The sequence below is a fragment of the Suncus etruscus genome, chromosome 15 (genome assembly GCF_024139225.1).
Source record: "Suncus etruscus isolate mSunEtr1 chromosome 15, mSunEtr1.pri.cur, whole genome shotgun sequence".
NCBI lineage: Eukaryota > Metazoa > Chordata > Mammalia > Eulipotyphla > Soricidae > Suncus > Suncus etruscus.
The window spans coordinates 76131163-76148346 of NC_064862.1; the positions used below are offsets into that span (position 1 = coordinate 76131163).

The 17184-nt window shown below is 42.9% G+C and overlaps 1 pseudogene; it reads left to right on the forward strand.

The window, feature by feature from the left end:
* The first annotated feature begins 5682 nt into the window (after positions 1–5682).
* Positions 5683–6124, forward strand: LOC126030499 (40S ribosomal protein S15a-like; annotated as a pseudogene).
* The last annotated feature ends 11060 nt before the right edge of the window (positions 6125–17184 follow it).

Here is a 17184-nt window from a genome sequence, read left to right on the forward strand (position 1 = left end):
CTCCCTCCTCCCACCTCACCCACACCTGTACTCGAGACAGGCTTTCTACTTCCCTCATTCATTCACATTGTTATGATAGTTCTCAGTGTAGTTATTTCTCTAACTGCACTCATCACTATGTGGTGAGCTTCATGTCATGAGCTGCACCTACTAGCCCTGATCTCTCTTGTCTCTGAGATACTGCTAAAAATGTCTTTCATTTTTCTTAAAACCCATAGATGAGTGAAACTATTCTGCGTCTTTCTCTCTCCTTCTGACTTATTTCACTCAGCATAATAGATTTATGTACATCCATGTATAGAAAAATTTCATGACTTCATCTCTCCTGACGGCTGCATAGTATTCCATTGTGTATATGTACCACAGTTTCTTTAGCCACTCATCTGTTGAAGGGCATCTTGATTGTTTCCAGAGTTTGGCTATTGTAAATAGTGCTGCAATGAATATAGGTGTGAGGAAGGGACTTTTGTATTGTATTTTTGTGTTCCTCGGGTATATTCCTAGGAGTAGTATAGCTGGATCATATGGGAGCTCAATTTCCAGTTTTTGGAGGAATCTTCATATTGCTTTCCATAAAGGTTGGACTAGATGGCATTCCCACCAGCGATGAAAAAGAGTTCCTTTCTCTCCACATCCCCACCAGCACTGCTTGTTTTCCTTCTTTGTGATGTGTGTCAATCTCAGTGGCGTGAGGTAGTACCTCATAGTAGTTTTGATTTGCATCTCCCTGACGATTAGTGATGTTGAATATCTTTTCATGTGCCTTTTGGCCATTTGCATTTCTTCTTTTACAAAGTGTCTGTTCATTTCTTCTCCCCATTTTTTGATGGGGTTAGATGTTTTTTCTTGTATAGTTCTGTCAATACCTTGTATATTTTGGATATTGGTCCTTTATCTGATGGGTATTGGGTGAATAATTTCTCCCACTCCGTGTGAGACTCTTGTATTCTGGGCACTATTTTCTTTGAGGTGCAAAAGCTTCTCAGTTTAATATAGTCCCATATGTTTATCTCTGCTTCCACTTGTTTGGAGAGTGCTGTTTCCTCCTTAAAGATGCCTTTAGTCTCAATGTCATGGAGTGTTTTACCTACATGTTGTTCTATATGCCTTATAGTTTCAAGGCCTTTAATCCATTTGGATTTTACCTTTGTACATGGTGTTAGCTGGGGGTCTGAGTTCGCTTTTTTGAAAATGGCTAACCAGTTGTACCAACACCACTTGTGGAAGAGGCTTTCCTTGCTCCATTTTTAATTTCTTGCTCCTTTATCAAAAACTAGGTGGTCATATGTCTGGGGAACATTCTCTGAGTACTCAAGCCTATTCCACTGATCTGAGGGTCTGTCTTTATTCCAAAACTTACCAGTATTTCAATGAGAACTATAGACCTGCTTTGGCAGACCTGTAGTTTGAGAACCCTTCCCCAAGACTGAGGAGAAGAGTCAAGAGACAGAGAGAAGGAGGAGAATTGGAAAGTGTGGTGCATAACTGACACATGAGCACTGCAGGCTGGTGTGAGTGGGCTGCTAAACAGGTCAGGTAGTGGAGGCAAAAACAGGCCAGATAGGCCACCAGGCCATATAAATGTCCTCGGCAGTCCATATGTGGCCCACAGGCCATAGTTTGAGGACCCCTGTTCTAGACAGAGGAGGAGAGAAGGAAAGATCATGACAGGCACCTGGCTTAGGCCTGTACTCTCCATGGAAGACCCTAGGGATGTCCATGCTGCTTCTATCACGAAAGTTCACAGAATGTGTTTGACTGCAGATCACTGTGAGTGAATCCTTTCAACAATTTAATCACATCATCTATGAAATAGGTGCAAATAATCCCAAAAGAATCCAGCCCAGCCTGAGGCCCCCAGAATGTTTGCTCAGTGTAAGCCACTAAGAGATTCAACCAGTGAACCAGAGAAGCATAGTCAGGGCTATGCTTTACATGTTGCCAAGCCAGTTCAATCACTGGCACCCAATATGGTCCCCTAATATGACATGATCAATCACTCAAGTAATGTTAAGGATCATTGCTAAGTAGAGAATCAGAGAGTCTCCTGAGCACTACCAGGTGTGTCAAGAACAATAATAATGACATAATCATAGCAATAGCAATAATAATAAAGAGGAGCCAGCACAGCAGCAGATAGGGCAGTTGCTTGCATGTGGCCAACCCAGGTTCAATCCTGGCACCATTTATGGTTCCTCCAAGCACTGCTAGGAGTGATTCCTGAATGCAGAGCCAGGAGTAAGCCTTGATGTGACCAGGTGTGTAAATTGGGTGTTTTGGCATGTAAAACCCAAAAACCAAAATATTAATAATAATAATAATAATAATAATAATAATAATAATAATAATAATAATAAAAGAAGCAGATTGTTGTACCTCTGTCCCAGCAGGAAGACACATGAGCTAGTGTTTCTGTCAGTGAGGCAGAGGAGCCACGGCCTCCCCTGAGCCAGCCTATGGCACTGGGCCTTCTCGATTTTTCTGCAACTCTTTCAAACATCCACTCTAGGGGGCTCATGAGGTCAGGAAGGTTTGAATACTTCTCTTCCTGCCTTTCTTGGGCCTCAGTTGGCAGCTGTGAATCCAGCTGAATGAATCCAGAAAGTATCTTCCAGTTTCCACACCTCTGTTTTTGGCAGTGGGACCTCTCCCCAGCAGAATTTGTTCCGTCCTTTTTTTTTCCCAGATGAGCAGAGAAAAGACAAACCCCAGAGAAACCAGAAATGGCAGCAGAGAGAGCTCCTGCCCCATTCCCATACCAGTTCCTGAGGAGTATGGAATGTTCCAGAACAGTCTGTTCTGAAATATTCTGCGCACCTGTTTCCATGGAAAACTCTTCCCTGCCTGCCCCCCATACCCTCAGGAATGGCAAGAGCTACACATGCCTGTGCACCCCAAAGGCCCCATCCATGTGTCTCTATGTTGAACCGACCCCCACCAGCACCCTTAGGGAAACTTCTCATCAGCACATTTCACAAAGGATGTGAAAAGCTCTGCCCTTCAAGCCTGAGCTTAGGATTGGACATCAGAGCAATTGCTCAGGACCCATATTCTTGGGGGCAGAGGCTCTCTGAGGTAGCATAAACACCCACCCCAAGGCCTTCTTTGCTCACTTTGTTGTTGTTTTTGTTATTGGTGGGTTTTTTGGTGTTTTTTGTTGTTGTTGTTGTTATTGATGGGTTTTATGGTTGTTGATTTTGTTATTGGTGGGGGGTTTGTTGTTTTGGGGCCACATCTGGTGGCTACTCAGGGGTTACTCCTGGATCTGAGCTCAGAAGTTACTCCTGACAGGCTCAATGGAGTATGTGGGATGCCAGGGATCGAACCCAGGTCAGCCACATGCAAAGCAAATTCCCTCTCCACTGTGCTATCATCCCAGTGCCCCTTGCTCACTTTTTAATTTTATTTCAGACTTCATGATTTACAGCACTGAAAATGGTATAATATTTTACACCCTTCACCAGTATGTTCACTTCCTTTCCATAGCACATTTTGGAATAGTTTTTTGTGGGGAGCGGTATTCCTGGAGTGACTTTAGACTTACTTCTGACAATGTGCTCAGAGATCACCCCTGGAAGGTTCAAGGGACATATGGAGTTCTAGGAATTGAAGTGGGTCTAAAGTGTACAAGGTCAGCTCCTTTCCCTGTGTTAACTCTCTAGCACTCCTCACTGTTTTCTCCTATTAAGCCAAGGAACCCTCAGTTCCTTGACCTTGCCCATGGCCCCTCAGGAGACTATTTGTTTTCCTCGGGGACAGTCTTGCTGGTTCTCTGAAGTAGCACAGCCTGGGCAAAGGTATGAGAAGAAGGGTCAGACAAATTCACCAGTTCCACTGATGTCCTGTAAGAAAAGGAACTCCTGGTAGGATCAATACCCCAATCCTGGTCACTCCTGGAGCTCCCACAACTTTTTTTGGGGGATGGCTCTCAGGAGTTACTCCTGGCTCTGTGCTCAAAAATCGCTCCTGCCAGGCTCAGGGGACCATATAGAATACTGGCATTCGAACCCAGGTTCATCCAGGTCTGCTGAATGCAAGGCAAATGCCCTACAACTGTGCTATCGCTCCAGCCCCAGCTCCCACATCTTCACATGAAAATGAAAACCAGGGCAGGAAGGCTGGATGCAGAAATTCTTGATTTGCCCTTATCATGAAGGACATGGTCTCCTGGAAGCACCTGAATTTCCTCTTATCTCCCTGGCTGGATATAGGTCTCATGTTCTAGTCACTCTGGCGACAGGTTATTTGTTTGGTTTGGTTAGTTGGTTAGTTTGGGGACCATACCCAGCTGCACAAAGCTTACTTCTGGCCCTGCATAAAGGGGTCCCTCCTGGTGGGGCTCTGAGGAACCTGCCAGGGATCAAACCTGGGTAGGCTGCATGAAAGGCAAGTACCCTATTCACTGTGTTCTTGTTCCAGTTCCTGATAGCTGTTTGATTGGAGCTTGTCCAGGTTCCAGGCCTAGTGACCTTGTTCAGGAACTGAAATTTGTTTTCATAAATGACTGTAAGATGATCAGCTGTGGAGGCTGCAAGTCAGCCCAAGGAGCATAGCCCAACCCTGCAGAGACAAGGAAGAGACCACAAATACACTCACTTCTGGTTGGCAGCTGCTAAATGAGAGCTAAAGCCGCAAGGAGAGAAAATCCACTTGGTCTCCAAAAGTGCCAGCTCATTGCAGAAGAGCGCAAAAGGTACGACCACAGGAGGTTCACAATGTGGTGAGCAGCTCTGCTGGCAGCCCAGTGAGGGATGCATGGGGCAGGGGAGTCTCCAAGAAGGGAGAGGAAGGCACACTCTGACTTGCTCCCTCCCAGCACCACCTGGAGAATGTTCAGTAGAATAATCAAGAGGGGAAAAATCCACAAATCCATCCAGAAAATTAAAAATAAATTCATTCTATTCATGGTAGCTTAAATTTAGAAAATATATTTGATCAGCCAGGAGCTAGAGGATAGTGAATTTACCTTGCATGTACCTGGCCAAATTTGATCTCCAGCACTGCATATAGTTCCCCAAGTGCCACTAGGAATGATCCCTGATCATAGAGATAGGAGAAAGCCCTGGGCATGTGTGGAAAAGGAAAGGAAGGAAGGAAGGAAGGAAGGAAGGAAGGAAGGAAGGAAGGAAGGAAGGAAGGAAGGAAGGAAGGAAGGAAGGAAGGAAGGAAGGAAGGAAGGAAGGAAGGAAGAGGAAGGAAGGAAGGAAGAGGAAGGAAGGAAGGAAGGAAGGATAAAAAGGAAGGAAGGAAGGAAGGAAGGAAGGAAGGAAGGAAGAAGGAAGGAAGGAAGGAAGGAGGAAGGAGGGAGGGAGGGAGGGAGGAAGGAGGGGAGGGAGGGAGGGAGGGAGGGAGGGAGGGAGGGAGGGAGGGAGGGAGGGAGGAAGGAAGGAAGGAAGGAGGAAGGAAGGAAGGAAGGAAGGAAGGAAGGAAGGAAGGAAGGAAGGAAGGAAGGAAGGAAAGGAAGGAAAGGAAGGAAGGAAGGAAGGAAGGAAAGGAAGGGGAAGGAAGGAAGGAAGGAAGGAAAGGAAGGAAGGAAGAAGAAAGGAAGAAAGAGAGAAGACCGAGAAAGAAAGGAAAAGAAAGAACGAAAAAGAAAGAAAGAAAGAGGAAAGAAAGAAGAAAGAGAAAGAAAGAATGAAAGAAAGAAAGAAGGAAAAGAAAAGAGAGAGAAAAGAACCTCTTTCCGCCATCTTTCCGTGCCGCCACCATGGTGCGCATGAACGTGCTGGCTGATGCCCTCAAAGAGCATCAACAATGCCGAGAAGCAAGGCAAGCGCCTGGTGCTCATCAGGCCGTGCTCCAAGATCATCGTGAGGTTCCTGACGGTGATGATGAAGTACGTTTACATTGGTGAATTTGAAATCATCGATGATCACAGAGCCGGGAAAATTGTCGTGAACCTAACAGGCAGGTTGAATAAGTATGGTGTGATCAGCCCTGGATTTGATGTGCAGCAAATCTAGAGAAGTGGCAGAACAATCTACTCCCATCCCGTCAGTTTGGTTTCATTGTACTGACAACCTCAGCTGGCATCATGGACCATGAAGAAGCAAGACAAAAACACACAGGAGGGAAAATCCTGGGATTCTTTTTCTAGGGATGTAATTCCTGAGTCCATAAAAAAGCCTCTATGGAAGAAAAGAAAAAGGAAAAAGAAAAGAAAGAAAAAAGAAAAAGAGCCCCGGAGCGATAGCACAGCAGTAGGGCATTTGCCTTGCATGCAGCCAATCCAGGTTGGAAGGTAGTTCAAATCCCGGTGTCCCATATAGTCCCTCAAGCCAGGAGTGACTTCTGAGCACACAGCCAGGAGTAACCCCTGAGTGTCACCAGGTATGGCCCCAAAACCAAAAACCAAAAACCAAAAAAAAAAAAAAAAAAGGAAGAAAGAAAGAAGGGAAGGAAGAAGTGATAGCACAGCAGATAGGATATTTTGCCTTACACAATGGTCAACCTGAGTTCAATCCCCAGCAGCATCCAAGCCTGCCAGGAGTAACCACTGAGCGCTGCTGGGTGTGGCCCAAAAATCAGAGGTGGGGGGAGAGAGAAGGTGGGGAGGATATTGGTGGTGGGAAATGTGCTCTGGTGAAGGGTGTTGAACATTACATAACTGAAACTCAATCATGAACAACTTTGTAAACAGAAAGTTTAAATTAATTAATTAATTAATAAAAATAAAAGAAGATTGAAGCCAGAGTGGTGGCACAGTTGTAAGGTGTTTGTCTTGCACGTGGCTGACCTAGGACGGACTGTAGTTCGATCCCCTTGGCGTCCCAAGCCAGGAGCTATTTCTGATTGCATAGCCAGGAGTAACCCCTGAGCATCACTGGGTGTTAAATAAAAGAAGATAAAGGTATGGGTGTTGGCTGACATCAGTAAGCAGTGGAGTCTGTCACATCTCCAATGAATCGCCAGTGATGAAACATATTTGATGTTTTCCTGTGACGCTGCCTTGCTGGTACAAACCTTGTTGAATATTAAGCAATGAACTCAATTTGACATTGCTGAATATTAAACAACGAACTCAGTTTCACATTATTGAATATTAAACAACGAACTCAACTTGACATTGTTGAATATTAAACAATGAACTCAACTTGACATTGTTGAATATTAAACAGTGAACTCAAGTTGACATTGTTCAATATTAAACAATAAATCCAAATTTAAAATGTTTAGGTTTTACAATTGCCTGACTAATTCAGGCAGCTCACTCCAGGGACATGTTCTTAGAGATAACTCCAGTCACTGTTGCCAGATGCCAATGGTTTTTTGAGACTTCCCATGTCTAAGGGTATATAAGCTTTAAAGTAAAGTAAAGTAAAGTAAAGATGGCATCAACTTACATATCCAGAAATTATATTTACCACAGAAATATTTTAGAGTAGATGACTAAAGCATACTAGATTTATGCCTATTACACTAGCTGAAGATCTTCAAACAATAAAATTTTAAGCTGCAGGCAGGGACAGTGATCAGGGAAAGTGGCTCACATGCTTCATATATATGAAGTTCTGGGTTCAAATTTGTCGCTATAAACAAAAGAAGAAACACTGGTCAAGTCTTTTTATCAATGACAATGAGAAATTTTCCAATACTTCTCTGCAAAGAGGTAGGAATTGGCTTAGTTTTCTTAGACTAGCTATGGCAAAAAAAAAAATTTTTTTTCCCTCAGTATAGAAACTGAAAAGTAACCCAAATAAGTCATTTTTGTTTGTTTGTTTTGGGGGCCACACCAGGCAGCACTCAGAGGTTACTCCTGGTTCTGCACTCAGAAATCACTCCTGGCAGACTTGGGGTACCATATGGAATGCCAGGGAATGATCACAGATTGGCCCTGTGCTAGGCAAATGCCCTATCCACTGTGCTATTGCTCCAGCCCCCAAACAGTAAGTCATTCTTAAGTAGAAGTGCACAAATATGAAAAACTTTTTTGAAGGCCAGAGAGAGGACAGTGAATAGGGCACTTGCTCTGCACATGGCCAAACTGGAGTTGATCCCAAGTACTGTATATGGTCCCCTGAGTCCGACCAGAAACGATCCCCCAGAACAGAGTGAGCTCTGAGCATGGCTGGGTATAGCCTTTAAAAAGAGAGAAAGAAAAGGAAGGAAGGAAGGAAGGAAGGAAGGAAGGAAGGAAGGAAGGAAGGAAGGAAGGAAGGAAGGAAGGAAGGAAGGAAGGAAGGAAGGAAGGAAGGAAGGAAGGAAGAAGGAAGGAAGGAGGAAGGAAGGAAGGAAGGAGGAAGAAGGAAGGAAGGAAGGAAGGAAGGAAGGAAGGAAGGAAGGAAGGAAGGAAGGAAGAAGGAAGGAAGGAAGGAAGGAAGAAGGAAGGAAGGAGAGAGGGAGGGAGGGAGGTGGGGAGGGAGGGAGGGAAAGAAGAGAAAGAAAGAAAGAAAGAAAGAAAGAAAGAGAAGAAAGAAAGAAAGAAAGAAAGAAAAGAAAGAAAGAAAGAGAAAGAAAGAAAGAACGAAAGAAAGAAAGAAAGAAAGAAAGAGAGAGAAAGAAAGAAAAAGAAAGAAAGAAGAAAGAAAGAAGGAAGGAAGGAAGAGAAAGAAAGAAAGAAAGAAAGAAAGAAAGAAAGAAAGAAAGAAAGAAAGAAAGAAAGAAAGAAAGAAAGAAAGGAAGGAAGGAAGGAAGGAGGAAGAAGAAAGAAAGAAAGAAAGAAAGAAAGAAAGAAAGAAAGAAAGGAAGGAAGGAAGGAAGGAAGGAAGGAAGGAAGGAAGGAAGAAGGAGGAAGGAAGGAAGGAAGGGAGAGAGAGAGAGAAAGAAAGAAAGAAAGAAAGAAAGAAAGAAAGAAAGAAAGAAAGAAAGAAAGAAAGAAAGAAAGAAAGAAAGAAAGAAAGAAAGAAAGAAAGAAAGAAAGAAAGAAAGAAAGAAAGAAAGAAAGAAAGAAAGAAAGAAAGAAAGAAAGAAAGAAAGAAAGAAAGAAAGAGCTGGTACCTTACTTTTTATTTTAATAATTTATTTTTTTTTGTTTTTTTTTTTTGGGGGGGGGGGCCACACCCGGCGTTGCTCAGGGGTGACTCCTGGCTGTCTGCTCAGAAATAGCTCCTGGCAGGCGCGGGGGACCATATGGGACACCGGGATTCGAACCAACCACCTTTGGTCCTGGATCGGCTGCTTGCAAGGCAAACACCGCTGTGCTATCTCTCCGGGCCCTAATAATTTATTTTGACCAAAGTGGTTCACAAATCTTTCACAGTAATATTTTAGGTACATAGTGACATTGAATCAGGGGCATTCCCACAACTAATGTTGTCTTCCCTCCATCCCTGTTCCCAGCTGGGACCTTTTGAACAGGTTTGAGCCCCCTCTCCCCCCCACCCCCCGCCAGACCAGGAAGCGCTGGACCTTGGCCTGGGACCTTTAGGGGAGGACCCAAAGCATATGATCATTCAAACCACTGAAACAGTCAATGGCGCACCACAGACTTATGCTACAGGTCCCACTCATCGAACACGTGGCAAATCTCTACTTCCTTTTTTTCTCTCTCTCTCTTTTCATTTTTCTCTCTTTCTCTCTTCTTCCCTCTACTTCTTTTTCCCTCTCTTCTTTATTCTTCTTCATCAATTCAATCTATGTTAGGAAAAAAAAAAGCTCTCGCTGTCAGTTGCTCTATACTTAAGATACTACATAGGGTAACTACGTCCTATAGTCCTCACCGCCACATTGCTTAGTACTCTAGATGCAAAAAACATGCTTAGCCTAAAAAACTCCAGCCACTATATAATCCTGAAACCTTTATTTAGCAAAGACCATCCCGTCAGTGATGAAGAGCCTTGAAAGGGGAAAACCCTCCAATACCGACACTCTAGCCAAATCCTCTTTAACTTAATTTCACTGTATTTACTTATTCTTCTTTTCTCTTCTCTCTTATCTTTTGTTTTCCCCCTCCTTTCTCTCCTAAGACATATCTTAATCAATTATTTATCTTTTTTTTTAACTCAATCCTATCTTAAGAGCTCAGACCCAGCCTATGAGGGTCAGGCCTCCAACAACAACCTAAGAATAGAACACTAATGTCTGTCTTTATATGGGCATGAGTTTGTAGACAGTGGACTCCTCACTGATTGCCAAACCTAAAATGTAAACAAGCCATGCCTAAAATGTACATAGCCCCTCTTATATATTATTCCTCTTCCCCCCTTCAGAAATCCTTTTGTCCTCTCACCCCTCAATCCTGATCCATTATTCTTCCTTATTTAACCCTATTTACCCTCAGTTATTAACCCATTGGGTACCAAGACCAACTTCCTGCTCCAATAAACCACCACCAAGCTCCCAAACCAAAAGGATACCCTCCCAGTCCCACATCACATGCCTTGGCAAGAAATTACAACCAACACACCTGCCCAAGGATACTTCCCTCATGGCTACAAATAATTTCTCAAACCCAATAAGACACTATGTATGATGAAAAAATACCCTGGATTCCAACCCCAACAAGAATATTTCAAAAGACTCAATGGGGAAGCCTATATTTCCTTTGTGTGTTTAATACCTCTATAATAATACCTCCTAGTTTGTTTATTCCCAAAAGTAAGTTAGCCTCATAAACAGCATTTTTCCTTTAATGCCTTCTTTAAATGTATTTTTATTTATTTCTTCTATTAGATAAATAGGTAGATATAATTTTTTCCTCTCTTTCTCTCTCCAACCTCATCTGTTTTGGTTCTGCTTGGTACAAAAACCTACAAGAAAAGTCTTGCCTGGGATAAAAGCTCAAGTCAAAACCAGGGCACAAAGATTGTGCTGACTATCATTCTTACCTCCAAATCCACCAGCAATATAGTATGTCACCATACCCTTTTGTATGGATACTCTAAATAAAGGGAAATGTTATGCACAGAAACAAGTTCTTATCTTCTAGGGATAAGAATCCATATTTTTATAATATAGGGTTGCCTCCCACCCTGAACATGTGTCATGTGGACCCAACTTAGACTCTATGTGATTGGACAGCGACCATCCAACCCAGAACCCCAGATCCCAGAAATGGAACCAACGACACAGGTTCCAGCAACAGCACCAGGAACCAAACTCCTCCTGGGGATACTCTGAATGCCATCCTGGCATCAACTTACACCAGTTTTAACATGGCATCCTGACATGAGGAAATAGCAACAACATAAGCTAAGAGAGGGCTGCCCTATCTCATCACCTAATGTATGATGCAATCAGGAGACGTGTCATCTTTGCCCAAAGCAAAAACCAAAATCACTATCTACAGAAGACTGACTTTGACGAACATGGTCTAGACAAAACCTATCAAGGGACCAATAAGGAAGTTCCTAGCCTAGGCCTCGGCCTAGGATTCATACAAAAAACCAACATCTTGTTCTGCCTTACAAATTGAGGGGGAAATAATGAAGGGTACCAAGACCAAACAGTAGTATGAACATTGAGTAGAAATAAAAAATGATCAGACTTAAACACTAAATCCAAAGCCAATGACAACAGAATCAATACGCCATCTACTAGCTAGACACAGAAGGGACCACTTATACTCACAGTCCGGAGGGCAAAAGAGGGAGATATGGGATGAAAGCTGGGAACAGGGGAACAGGACTACATTGGTGGTGGAAATGCCTCTGATTCAATGTCACTATGTACCTAAAATATTACTGTGGAAGATTTATAATCCATTTTGGTCAAAATAAAAATTATTTAAAAAAAAAACAAGATTTCTAATTTCAGAGGTCTGACTTTGACAACTTTGACTGAGCAGAACTTCTAGAACCATGTTGAAAGACTCTGTCCTAGGATCTGAACAAAAACCAAGGCCACTAATTACAGAAGACTGATTACAACAACAGTGATAGAAAAGAACTTCTAAAACTATAAAGAAAAACTCTCTCCTAGCCTTCACCCTATGACCAATGCAAATAACAAGATCTCCAGCTACAGAGGTGAGATGTCATCACCCACATCTGAGTGGAAAGTTTCCTGGCACCATAAAAAGACCTTTGGCTGTGTAAATGGGTGAATCTGGAGCCTGTAGTTGTTCCCATGCAGTATGCTTCAAGGGCAGAGAAATCCTGTATCTCTTGGGCCAAGGGAATTCCTGTTCTAATTTCCCCAATATTTACCGTGCCTATGCAAAAATGGTAGAAGAAGGAGGAGGAGGAGGAGGAGGAGGAGGAAGAGGGGGGAGGAGGAAGAGGAGGAGGAAGAAGAAGAAGGAGGAGGAGGAGGAGGAAGAAAAGGGGGGAGGAGGAAGAGGAGGAGGAAGAAGAAGGAGGAGGAGGGGGAGGGGAGGAGGAAGAAGAGGGGGAGGAGGAAGAGGAGGAGGAAGAAGAAGGAGGAGGAGGGGGTGGGGAGGAGGAGGAAGAAGAAGGAGGAGGGGAGGAGGGGGAGGAGGAGGAGGAAGAAGAGGGAGGATAAGAAGGAGGAGGGGGAGGAGGAGGAGGAGGAAGAAGGAGAAGGAGGGGGAGGAGGGGGAGAAGGAGGAGGAAGAGAGGGAGGAGGGGGAGGAGGAGGAGGGGGAGGAGGAGGAGGGGGAGGAGGAGGAGGGGGAGGAGGAAGAGGGGGAGGAGGAGGAGGAGGAGAAACACAACCCTTTTTTTAAGAAGTTGCTGGTCTGTTTTTTTTGTTTTGTTTTTTGTTTTTCATAGCTGATGGTTTTGGTTTTTGGTTTATTATTTTTTTATTCTTTTTGTACTTTTGTTACTCCCTTATTGTTTTTGTTTTGTTTTGCTACCTTTTTCTTCTTTTTTTCCTTCTTCTAAATTGATATTTATAACACCTAGACAGACTCCTCCTAGTTTTTCTCTTTTTTGTTTGCCCGGTGTTTTTTGTTTGTTTGTTTTGTTTTGTTTTTCTTTGTTTTTTCTTCTCCCATATCTTTTCTTATATTTCCAATAGAACCACATTACTGGAATCACCTTGACCAGCCTCATAATTTGAGGTGGGGTAATGTTCCTTTGGTGGAAATAAACAATGATCAGACTTGAATACCAAATCCAAAGTCGACAACAACAAAATCCATATCCAATCTACAACAAGCTATACAAGTGGAGAACAGTTGCACTCGCATTATCGGGGGTAAAGGAGGGAGATGTGGGATGCATGCTGGGAACAGGGATGGAGGGAGGACAACACTGGTTGTGAGAATGCCCCTCATTCGTTGTCACTCTGTGCCTTAAATATTACTGTGAAAAATTTGTAATTCATTTTGACCACAATAAAATTTTAAAAAAGAAATAAAGAAAAAGAACAGATATATCAAATGAGCCATCTATTCCTCAAGGAACTAGAAAAAAATTTTACTGTTGTAAAAAAGGAATTGAAAATAATTGTATTTGCAATACAAAATATAAAATCAAAATTAATAAAATCCTTCAGAATAAATTTAACCATGGAGGCAAAACATACATTGAAAACTATTAAATGTTGTTTAAATAAATTAAAGATACAAATAAATGGAAAGACTCTCCATGTTCATAATTTGGACAACAATTTATTTTCGGGGGGGGGGGGGCCTCACATGGCAATGCTCAGGGATCATTCCTGTAGGTGCCTGGGTGACCATATGATATGCCAGGGCTTAGTCACTTATTGGCCACAAGCAAGCCAGGCACTGGCCCCATTGCTATCTCTCCAGCCATGAAAGACAATCTTTTAGGATGTTAGTACTATATAAAACAATCTATAGCTTTAATGAAATTTCCTGAAATTCCAAATGGCTTTTATTTTAGAATTAATAAATATCTAACCCTAAAATTTATATGGACTGTCCAAGGACCCTGAATGGCTGAGGCAATCTTGAAGAAAATAACATCCTAATTACAGAACCAACTACAAAACTACAGTCATCAAAACAGTGTGGAACTCAGACAGATCAATAGAACAGAAGTGTAAATCTTTATATGTGTAGCTAAATGATTTCCACTCGGTGAATGGTAAAATAATAATCTTTTCAGTGCCAGAGATAGTACAATAGGGAGTGTGTTTTGCCTTACACACGGACAACCTGAGTTCAAGCCCTGGCACCCAGATGATCCCCAAATACCACCAGGAGTAATTCCTGAGCGTGCAGGGTATGACAAACAAAAACATAATAAAACAAAAACAAAATAATAATCTTTTCAACCTACTATGCTTGGAATCAGACAAAAGAATAAATTTGGACCCTTATAGAACAATTCATTGAAAATTGGGCCGGAGAGATAGTGCAGCGGTAGGGCATTTGCCTTGCATGCAACCAATTTGGGACAATGATTCAAATCTCAGCATCTCATATGGTCTCCTGAGCTTGCCAGGAGTAACTTCTGAGTGCAGAGCCAGGAGTAACCCCTAAGTGCCGACGCCGGGTGTGACCCAAAAACAAACAAACAAACAAAAAAAAAGGAATTTGAACAAAGACCTAAAACTATAAAACTCTTCTAAGAGTGAATATAGAAACAAAGTTTCATGGCATTGGATTTGGTGATCATTTCTTGAGTATTAGTTGAAATGCAGGAAATAAAATAAAATTAGATAATAGTAGCAGCAAATTTAAAACTTTTGCTCAACGAAGGACAATGAACAATGAGAAACAGCATGTGGAACAGGAGAAAAGTTATAGATCAGTATCTGATAATGGGCTAACACCTAGGATATGCAGAGAATTTCAATAACTTAACAAAAAGACTTTATTGGGGAGTTGGAGCCATAGTATAGCAGGGAGGGCATTTTCCTTGCAGTAGTTGACCCAGGTTAGTTCCCCAAAACCACCAGTAGTGAGTCCTAAGTGCAGATCCAGGAGTAATCCCTGGCCCAGTGTGACCCAAAAACAAAAACCAAACAAACAAAAAAGATATCCTGGGGCCAGAGGGATAGTACAGCAGGTAGGTACTTGCTTTGCACATACCGACCTGAATTTGATCCCCAGCATCACATATAGGCTCCCCCAGCACAGTGACTCCAGGGATCACTCTTTAACACAGAAAGCCAGAATAGCTTTTAAAATCTGGAAATGTTGCCTAAATCCCACCCCATCCCACACAGCTGAAAATGACAAAGAATTTGACTAGGCGTTTTCTCAAAAACACACAAATGGTCAGCTAGTTAATGAAATGTTGGTCAAGAGTTTCATATTAGGGAAAGGTAAATCAAAACTCTAAAGATTAAAGAGTCAGGACCATAGTACTTCCATTAGAATGGCTGCTTCCAAAAAAAATAAACAACAGGGTCTGGTGCAATTGCACAGCACTAGGGCATTTGCCTTGCACACAGCTGACCCAGGATGAACAAGTTCTATTCCCAGCATCCCATATGATCCGCTTAGCCTGCCAGGAGCAATTTCTGAGCACAGAGCCAGGATAATCCCTGAGTACCGCCAGGTGTGGCCCAAGGCCCCCCCCCCCCAAAAAAAAAAAAAAAAAACAAACAGTTTCACATTACCTTCCCCGTGTAGAAAAAAACTGATTAATCTAAGACCTGAGGAAGATAATTCCACTGTCAGAGCCAACTCTCTTCCCCTAATATTTTCACTCTGCACCATTGTGATACAAATAATAAAAACAGACTATTTAAGGACAGAGAGAAGGAGGGAGCTGGATGAAAAACTTTCCAATTAGTGAGGAATCTTCTGTCACCTCTCCAGAGACTTAGGCATAAACTACTTGCTTTGAAATTTCCTGAGTTTGAACTTACTGAGTTTCATGAATCTGTTTGTTCAACTTTAAAACCAGAAGAGCCCCTCAATCAGCCTATGAGTTTACTGACAGTACCTAATGCCATGTGAATAAGAAAATGGCCTCTTGGGGCTAGAGCAATAGTACAGCGATAGAGCATTTGCCTTTACATGCAGTCAACCCAGCACGGACCTGGGTTCTATCCTTGGCATCCCATATGGTCCCCAGAGCCTGCCAGGAGCGATTTCTGAGCACATAGCCAGGAGAATCCCCTGAGTGTCACCTGGCGTGGCCCAAAAACAAAAACAAAAAAAATGAAAATGGTCTCTAATCTCTTCCATGGAATATTGTTCTGTGTGTAAAGAAATGGAATTCAGGAACCATCAGGTGCAACATTAAAGGACCTCGAGTTTTTGATCCTCGGTGAAATAATCAGTGGCCAAAGGATCATACTGTGCAGCTCCACTTGAGTGAATTACCCAGTGGTGTCAAATTCCCAGACAGAGTATGTGGGTGGAGAAGAAGAGAGCTGATGAGTGGGCACAGACATATGTGTGCACAGATGAAGGAGCTCTAGAGATGGTTGGGTGCACTCAACTTTTCTGAGCTAGGCACTGAATGAAGTTGAGCCAGAGTGATATCTCAGGGATTGAGCGCATATTTGGAGCGTGGAACACTGGAGTGGGGGTAATCCCTGATACCTCATGATTCCCAGCACCATCAGGAAGGATCCTCAGCTACAGAGCCAGGAGTATACCCTGAGCACTGGCATGCAAAGACAAAAGAGCAGATTTTTTTAAATGGGGTCATAGAGATAGTACAGGGGTCAAGTGCTTGCCTTGAACACAATTAAGTGATCCCAGCCACACACACAAACACTGCCAAGAATGAGCACAGTGCCAGGAGTAATCACCAAACACTTCTGCTATGAGCTCCAGATCAAAATAAATATTCAGAAATAAAGATGAGGACTGGAGCCATAGTACAGCAGGGAGGAGGTTTGCCTTGCGCAACTGATCTGGGATCAATCCCTGGCCGCCCACACCCGTATGGTCCACCAAGCCTGCCAGAAGCAATTTCTGAGCATAGAGCCAGGAATCGGCCCTGAAAACTGCAGGTGTGGCCCTAAAACCAAGTAAAAAAAAAAAAAGATAATTAAGGCAATTGTCGTGTTGTATCAGTTGTTTTTTGTTGGAGAGCCACACCTGTCTGTGGGTCCGGGTTTACTCCTGGCTTTATACTCAGGGAACACTGCAAGCCAGTCAAAGGAACTTGAGCAGTGCCAGGGAGCAAACTCCACTCATGGCAGCCCTACCCTGGTCCTATCTCTCAGGCCTTGTGCAATCTACATTTAATCACATCTTCTCATGAGACAATTATGACTATCAATGTGAACTTTGAAGTTCTGATCCAATAGCATAAACAACAGAATCCCTGGAAGCAAGACAGAAAACAAGCAATCAAGTGAATCCCTGTAGACCCAAGAAACAAATGAAAGCAAAACCTTTCCTAAGGAAAACACTCAGGGGAAGAAGCCAAGGAAGCATGGGAGCCCAAGAGACCAGACAAC